Below are 8,816 nucleotides of genomic sequence, written 5' to 3'. Positions count from 1 at the left end.
TTAAGTCTGCTTAAGTATCCTGGGAAGCTGGACCATACGTAGGTGTTTGAAATGCAAGCGAATGTGACTAATGGCAAGTGTTTATATTACAATATTTTAAAAGATCTGGAGTGTGATGAAATACACAACTAGGACATTCTTTAAAAAGGATTAAATTATCATTATCCGCACTTAAAGACTTTGATTTAGAAATCAGTCTTGATAGAATCCAACTGAAAAACGGGTATAAAGTAGTCAAGACCCACAGATTTCTTGGAAACACACAAAAAAAGCATTTATAAAGTATGAAAAAAGTTCTATTCTCAGGACCAACAAAAAACAATATACCTAAAACTCATCATTTTAAAATACATGGGAATTAAGTGAGAGCTGTATCATAGTTCTAGGTAAGAATATTGAATTTATAAAATTAAAGGTTCAATGCAATTACAGTCAACATTCTGATAGGATTTCCTTGGTAATGTGATTAAGTATTTCTAAAATTTATACAATAAATGGAATACATTTTGAACAAATACAGAAAGTTCTTACTCTCCCCAGTTTATTCTTTTTTTAATTTCTTGTGGTATATAGTTGATACACAATGTTACATTCAGATGTACAACATAGTGATACAACATTTCTATACGTTATGTTGAGCCCACCACGAGTGTAGCTACCATCTGTCACCATACAACACTATCGCAATACCACTGACTAATTTCTCTATGCTGTACCTTTTATTCCCATGATTTATTCACTCCATACCTAGAAGGCTGTATCTCCCACTCCCCTTCAACCATTTCACCCATCCTCCCCCTTCCCTCTAGCAACCATCAGTTTTTTCTCTATATTTATAAGTCTAATTCTGTTTTTGTTTGTTTATTCATTTGTTTTGTTTTTTATATTCCACATATGAGTGAAATCATATGGTATCTGTCCTTCTCATTCTGACTTATTTCACTTAGTATAATACCCCTTAGATCCATCCATGCTGTCACAAATGGCAAGACCCCATCCTTCTTTATGGCAGTGTAATATTCCTATATATATACATAAATATAAAATATATTATTGCAATGATATATATATGAAGTGTATATATATAAACAGTGATGTTTGATTGACATCACTGTTTATATATATACACTTCATATATATTTCATTGCAATAATATATATTATTCCATTGTATAATATTTCATTTTAGTGTGTGTGTGTGTGTGTATCACAACTTCTTTATTCATTCATCTGTCAGTGAACCCTTAGGTTACTTCCATATCTTGACTATTGTAAATAATACTGCAATAAACACAGAGGTGCATATATCTTTTCAAGTTAGTATTTTCATTTTCTTTGGGTAAATACTTAGTAGTTGGATTATTGGATCACATGGTATTTCTATTTTTAATTGTTCAAGGAACCTCCATACTGTTTTCCACAGTGGCCACAATTTACTCTTTAGTTTATTCTTTCAGACAATACTAGGCAGGGTCTTAGTCTCTTATGTATACCTAATGTATACCTCTGACACTATCCCACTTCATACCAACTCTTCATTCCCGTGCCTTTTGTGCTGTTGAGGTGCTTGAAGGTCAGGAACAGTATCATTCATCGTTTCCAACACCGAGCATAAAACCTGGCTCACAGGGAGCACTCAATAAATATTTCTTGAATAAATAATTTTTAAACTGGCTGAACAACTGTGCCCATAGAGTGATGATTAACCAACCCATATTGCCCTAGAGGGAGGGCACCAGTGCCATGCTATAGGATTTACTTATCCTACCCACATCACCATTTCATCAATGATTACATTTGTACATGGTATTCTTGCTATTTTGTGAATGTCAACAGTCTGGGAAGAATTAAATAATAAGTTGGAAGAAATGAGGATGCCCCCAAATGCTTACAGGAAAGAGGTCCAATTTAGGAAGATGAAGTTCAATAAGGGGAAGTATAAAATAGTTTTCTACACACACACACACACGCACGCACGCACCCTTCTAATAATAAAGGTTGGATAACATGAGATGAGAACAGATTTTTGAGAACATACTTAGGATTTTGTAAGCAACACAGTGAGGTGGTCTCCAAAGCCTGGAACAAGGTGACTTTATGTGGTCTAAACAGTCCCCAGACTCACCTTGAAAAGTAACAAAAGATATAGTTTCCAAATTTAATACAACAATTCTTAAGTTTTTATGAGTTATATTTGTTTGGATTAAAATCACCTAATATTTGGCTTCAATTTTAGATTTTTATGAAATCAGTTCAACTGTGTTTTTTTTTAAGCAGAAATATAATTTTGTATCACTAAACAGTAGGTTCTATGAGTCTTGGGAAAATTAAGCTTTGCCCTGAAGCTTCATAGCATGTAAGGACTCGACTAGATTCAAAGTCAGACAAGAACTTGGCCCTTATCCTTTCCCATAACCATTAGAATAGCATAGTTATGGCTAAATGTAGATAAGCAGTCAAGGCACTTGTTCTGCTTATACACTTCAGTTTTTTCTGGAAGGTTCTCAAATGGTGAGATATACCTTATAGGAGTTGCTCCATCAAATACATTTTCCCTTAAGACCCTATTAGAATATCAAGATATGGCAGAGCAAGGCATATCTGTTAAAAATAGGGTATGAGAGACTTCCCCAACAAAGAATTAAGCATGTTATCCATGCCATTATCTTACAACATCTCTGCTTTTCTTTGCCCATCTTTTTTTCTCTCTCTCTTCCAATTATGTGCAATTTTTCTAACAATGTAGCATAATGGAAGTACATAAACAACAACTTTAACTTAACATAAACAAGTTAAGCTTTAGATTCATCTTCATTTTAGACAGTTGCGAAATTTTCCCTTTTATTTTATTTTTTAATTTATTTTTATTTTTTTTAATGTAATTTATTGTCAGATTGGTTTCCATACAACACCCAGTGCTCTCCCCAACAGGTGCCCTCCTCAAAGCCCATCACCTATCACCCATTTTCCCATCAAAGCCCATCACCCACTTTCCTGTCTCCCCCACCTCCCATCAACCCTCAGTTTGTTCTCAGTATTTAAGTCTCTTACGGTTTGCCTCCCTCCCTCTCTGTAACTTCCCCCCCCCCCATCCCCCATGGATCTCTGTTGGAGAAAACAGAAATTTGCCCTTTTCAAAGGAAGTTCAAGCAATGGGTCATTGATACTTTTTCACTATGGCCCATGGCCATTATTTACTAGTGATGATAAGCCAAAAAAATGTGGGCATCTTCAAACATGTAGATGCCAGTCTTCAAGCCACATACAGCACTACTTCGTATAAATATTTCCACATACAAACAAATTCCCCTGCACGCCATTTGGAATGCTACAAAGCAAGACAGCCTATAATTACACTTCCAATAAATGCAAATGCACAAAATAGTTTCAAAACGGTTGCCACAGATTTCAGCAATATCTTTTGGTTTACCAGATGCATAACTGACTAGCTTGAACTTGACTTGAAAAATCAAAATAAATGCTAAAGACTGGTACGTTTGTAGAAGAAAATGCCAACAGCATCACGTGCTACCGATAATTAAGACTACAATAGAAAGTGAAGCCCAAGAAATCAAATTTTTTCACCTCTACTTCCTCCCTTAGTTAATTATAATCATTTCAGGCCATATTGATGTAACCCAAATACCAGCTGGAATCTACTTCCTCCTTGATTCAAACATCCCATGGGTTGTAGAAGACCAAAGTCCTCTCCAAAAGTTCTACACATTTGGGGGCGGGGGGGGGGGCGGGGAGGAGGAAGCTGTTGTTGGTATGTTTTCAGGGCTTCCTTGCCTCTGAATGCCTGCTTCTGCTTAATTTGTTCATGTGATGGCTCTTCCTGCTTGTGCTCACCCTATCCCACATCACATGGAATGAGGCCTTTCCCATAATTTTCAATCTGAAAACAAAAAGAAGCCCACAAAGCACAAACACTTATGACAGACTTTACTAAAGGCTGACGAGTTGGAATCATTTACAACTGCAGAAACGCAAACATTCTCATCACATATAAAACATTCTTGCTCCTAAGGATTCTTCAGTCACCCCGATACCTGGGAATTTTCCCTCACTGCCCTCACCCTCTGTAGTTATCCAGCATCACAACTGCTTCCTTGGCTACTTTCCTCCTCTCCCTCTCTTTTCCTCTCTCTTCCCAACTTGAGCTCAGCTCTCTGCATGTCTAACATTCAAAAAATTCATACTAAGGCCACCTTAATACATTCAGACCCAATACGGTACTCAACAGAACAAAATAAATCTTCAAGGGACAGGATCCATTTTCCTTTGAAGCCAGCCGTGATTGGTCTTGCCATTTCCCCTATCTATATTACAACCTTATTTGTTTGTTTAAGTAATTTGGCACAGGATTTGAAAATCTGGAGAAACAAGTTGTTTATGTCTTTGCAAATCATACTCTTTTTAGACTATAAAATTCAAATTAACCCAAGTATTCAAAATAATTCTAGTGAGCCAGGTCTCTCTTTTTTTGGCATATGGTAATTTATTACAGTCATATATTCACCATCAAAACTTATAATCTTAGTCTTTACTTCTTGCCTTTGTATAAAGCCAAAAGAGGCACACTGGCTACTTTGACAACCTTAAAGCAAACTCCAGGAATGTCACCGACAGCACGACCTTTGTGACCAAATCTAGCAACCAGAACTTCATTGCTTTCCTCAATAAAATTCAAACAACCATCATAGTGTAGAAAGGCTGTGATTGTGTTTTTGCCATTCTTGATCAGCTGGACCCTGACATACTTCCTGATGGCAGTATTTGGTGTTTGGTTTCAACCCCCACTTCTTGCAGCACAATTCCCTTTGCATGGGGAGCACCTCCAAAATGGTTGGCCTTCAGGGCTGTGCCCAAATGGGCTTTCTTGTACTGTTGACCATGCCACTTCTGATCGCATTGGAGGCTACGGAGCTTCTTGGCAGTAGGAAGACTGTGACATTTGCCCCTCCTTCCAGCACCATGGGCCTGAGCAAAAGAGACACCAGGTCTCTTGTTTTGTGTCCATGTTTGGTCGGTCCTAAACTTCTCTACACAGACAGCCATACTGCTCAGTGTCTGGAAGCATGTTCTCTAATACAACTATCTCCACCTGCTACCGAGCCTCTAAGCAAGATGGGCGTGGCCTTAACAGGAGTGAATCGTGGCAGTTAAGAACATTTTCTTCCAACCTCCAACTGACTTGTGTTATGTTTCTCTTCCAAATTGTTTTTTTTCAGCTTTCTATAGATTATGCAGCAATAATTTGTTTACAAATCTTGTACCCTCATACTGTTGTTTATATTTTGCAGTCATGCAATAAATGATGGTTAAACAGATAGGGGCAGAATCGTTCATTCTCAAACATCACTGTCTGGAGTCTTACAGATCCTAGTATTCAATTCTCAAATAAGAAGTAAGTCTAAATGATTCCACACTTTCACACACAACAAGTTTTTTCGTGGGATTATTAGCCTAATTGTATCAGCTCGGGGTGAGTACACTTTGGGAAAAAAAAAAGGAAGGAAGAAGTATTTTTGCTAAAGAGGAAAAGAGTTCCCCGGTTTACCTTTTTTCTTCATCTAGCTAAAGCCATATTTCTGGCTAGAGGTGTCTCTTACTCACCTTGTTATTCAATTCATGGTTTAGAGATGTCCTGGGGGCAGGGATGATTGCTGAAGGCTCATTCTATCCAGCCCTATGATTCATTGATCCTATGAGTCCACAGTTTGTAATTATAACATAATGGAAGATATTATTTTATGAAAGGAGAAGCTATAACTTGTCCAAAAAAGGAATACATATTATAGTAAATATAAGAGGAATTAGAACACAAGTTAAAAACTCTTTCCTTTTGTATGAACAAGATTTGAGGGAGTCATTTTAGATGGGAAAAAGACAGACCTAAAGTTCAATTTATTATTTAACATATTTGTTTTATTCTTCATGAATAAATTATCTTAAATTATGTGGGTTTTGCTCTTAGGAAATTAAGGTTTTGAATAAAAGGGTTTAAATATTTTAACATTAATTAAAATGTATTTTTACTTATTTACTTTAGTTCCTTAAGAAATGTTTTTATTTTAAATTTCCTTTTATTGCTGATATACTTCCACTTAATTAACAAAAAATTGAATTATTACTATAATATAAACACAAGCACTAAAAAAAAAAAAAAGTAAGCGATTTGCCAACAGGATTAGTAGCTACATTTAAAACGCAGATCCTTTATGAACCGACTGACTTACAGTAATTGTGCTGTATTTTTCCATTACAGACAAGAGCATTTTGGACTATCTTATGAATTCAGAGTCCAGGGAATTCCAATGAGATAATGTCATTGACCTTGAGTACAAATAATCAGTGGCGAATACTGTAATACGATAATGTGAAAGTTGCAAGGAGCTCATTCTCAGACTCTACCAGAAAACCTGCTAAATCAACAATAGGATGAGACACAGTGTGAACTAAGAGGGCAGAACTTTAAGGCATGTTACTTAAAATAGAAAGGCTTCTAAATATCGGGGAGATTAAGTGTGAGCACTCGCGATTAACTGCTATTAAATTAGTTCGGCACGTGAGCATCTATCATGTATCTATCAACCCTGCGTCACTTAAAATGGCGAAAGGGAAATGTCAACTTTCAGCTCAGTGGTTCTCATTCGGCTGTTCCTTCTGCCTACTGTATCATTCAAGTCAACTAGTTTTCCCACTCTTCTAAAAGCATGCAGCTTCATCAGAAATGCGCCTATTTCTGCACACTCCACCGTGACTAAGAGACAAATGCTGACTCTTTAAAGGGGCAATGCCATCGGAGAAAAGGATTATCTGAGCCACACTATGCATGTTTACACCCACAGGCTGCCAAAAAAACTCCTTCATATTTGTTAGAAATGCAATTGTAATTAGGGAGAGCAGGAGAAAATCAACCTCAGTTTGCTAACTGACCTGAGGCATCTAATTTATGTACATGTTCATTTTGTTAAAACATGCAAGCAAAGAGCTATTGGAGGCCATATGCCATTCGTTATGAAAAGCACATTCCTTTAGTCTTTGTAACAAAAGCCATATGGCTTTCCGAAAGTTAATTATATCATAAATATGCTGTAATAGTGGGGAGTGTGGTCTAGCAATTGCTGGAAAAAACTTTGAGACCTGGCTTTGAGTCAATTTCTCAATGGATTCCATTCAGAACCTTGAGGAAGTGACATGGCCATCGTGCCTCAGTTTCTCAATATTCAAAGGGAAGATCATAATAATATTATGAGAGAATAATATTATGAGAGAATATTATGAGAACCTAAATGAGAGAAGAAAGGAGAAATGTTTTCCTACTTAAAGGTAAAATAATGTTTCAAACTATAATTCAGGTCAGTAAAACAGTAAAAGATTTTTTAGAAATAGTAACGAGTTCATCAAAATAGTCTCTTCCTCCTTCTAATGCTCTTTCCCACCATTGCCAGGGTAACTTTCTAAAACACAAATCAGATTGTTTAACTCCACTATTATATGTTACTTATAAAATAGCACTTGAATTCTATAAATGGCCCTTTATAGTCTCCCCCAGCCTGCTGTGCAGACTCATCTCCCTGCCCTGACACACAGGCATACACACCAGTCCCTAGACAGATACTTCTCATTTACATCTCTGTCTATTTCAAAGTCTGCTCCCTTGGCCAAGGATGCCCCACCTCCTCTTCACTTAACTCCTAAGCATGTGTCAAGACCCAGACCGTCATCTGCCCCATGATGAGGTCTTTGACTTCCTCGGGCCATCAGTAGTTCCCTGCTCTGTGCTACAACAGCACTTGCTGCATACTTTCTTAAGCACTTATCACATTGTGCAGTCATTATTGGTAAGTATATTCCTTTCTCCTCCACCATAACTGGGCTCCTGAAGTGGAGAGTCTAAGGCCTGGCAAATAAATAGAAGGTGCTCAACAAATAGTAGTTTATTGTCCATTCTTTAAAAATAGAGGTAACCAGCTATTTGACCCCAGGGGTCTAGTTTTTAACTAATTTCCATGTTCACTTCAGCCTCTCAGGTCTCCCTCCATCTGGAACATTTTCTAATAATCAGAAAATGACCCCATGGGACTTGTAATATTTTTAACTACCAATGACAGACTCTTCCACTGTGCTATCCTTTTGGTGCAAGAAAATGAAATGATTTTAGAACGTTTTTAAGCAAGGATTAAAGCCAAACATTTTCTGGTTAAACTTCAGCTAACCAAAAAAATTAAGTGAAACACAAGTCATCATTCCTGAAGCATTTTAGTTAATCATGGTTTCATGGAAACTTAATCCAGCACAGAGGCTGAACTGAAACCAGAGAGCCAACAGGTCCAACAGATAATCACATCTCCATGTGACATAACCAAACTGGGTAGAGTTGTGCATGGAGTAATAGTAATGACTGTAAGTTGTCTAACATTAAATTCTCATCTTAGTGATAGAGAACATTGCTCTAATGGCCTAATTTGATGTTTTAAAAATTTTGTTTGATTATGCTTCTGGTTTACACTTTGAGACAGAAAAACCTCACTCTGATTCCACGGGATTTGGATTTTGTAAAAAGTAGGTGTCCAAAGAATTTTCTTTCAGAAACTAAATCATCTCCACATGTGCTAAGAATACAAAAAAAAAAAAAAAAAAAAAAGAAAAGAAAAGAAAAAAGAAAGAACATTTATGTCTATGATACATACACGTAACTTGGAACAAAACCAGAAGAATGTCTGAAAGTCAAAGAGGAGAAAGGGCAAAGAGTTTGACTTACAAATTTGTTGGAAGCTATTTTATAGGAAACAAGTTTTAAGACCTGAT

At 36.7% G+C, this 8,816-nt stretch overlaps 1 pseudogene; it reads right to left on the bottom strand.

The window, feature by feature from the left end:
* Positions 1 to 3,741: 3,741 nt before the first annotated feature.
* LOC123386583 lies at positions 3,742 to 8,608 on the bottom strand (annotated as a pseudogene).
* Between the last annotated feature and the right edge of the window lie 208 nt (positions 8,609 to 8,816).

This window comes from Felis catus, chromosome B4 (assembly GCF_018350175.1).
Source record: "Felis catus isolate Fca126 chromosome B4, F.catus_Fca126_mat1.0, whole genome shotgun sequence".
Taxonomy (NCBI): domain Eukaryota; kingdom Metazoa; phylum Chordata; class Mammalia; order Carnivora; family Felidae; genus Felis; species Felis catus.
The sequence above is the reverse complement of the archived record's forward strand: the minus strand, read 5'-3'. Positions and strand labels throughout refer to the sequence as shown.